This window comes from Heterodontus francisci, chromosome 3 (genome assembly GCF_036365525.1).
Source record: "Heterodontus francisci isolate sHetFra1 chromosome 3, sHetFra1.hap1, whole genome shotgun sequence".
Classification (NCBI taxonomy): Eukaryota; Metazoa; Chordata; class Chondrichthyes; order Heterodontiformes; family Heterodontidae; genus Heterodontus; species Heterodontus francisci.
In genome coordinates this window covers 144,311,414-144,311,916 of record NC_090373.1, presented here as the reverse complement: position 1 = coordinate 144,311,916, position 503 = coordinate 144,311,414, and positions in this window count along the sequence as shown.

Here is a 503-nt window from a genome sequence, read left to right as displayed (position 1 = left end):
CAAGGACCACTAGGATGTGCTGCTTATGGCAAGATTCATTATGATAGTTTGTTTCCATTTAGTTCATCAGGAGGCATTCTGTCACTGCCATTTGTTTCTCAATCTACAATATGGAAAAATGGGTTTCTTACAGAAATCCTTCGTTACTTATGTTTTTTTTTTAAAAAAAAGAGAATGATGGACCATCACAAAGGCCAGGTTGCACCAGCAGGAAACTGCCCATCTTCTGGTACTCTCTCACCCAAATTTACAAGCAGAAGCACACCTACATAGAAATTAGAGTGTACAACTGGCTAGACAGGTTCCTGGCCATTAGAAAATCAGATGTGGAGCTGTGCCATCTGGTGCAAGGGAACCTGCAGCTAACATGCACTGTAGAGCCTGCACAGGCAGAAGTTGAAAGTCCTCTTCCTCCTTTGAGGGATGCTGTTCTATGGGGAAATGAGCCCTACTGTGGCATGTAATGCCAGCCCACTCACTAGCACCTCATTCCAAACTCCTTC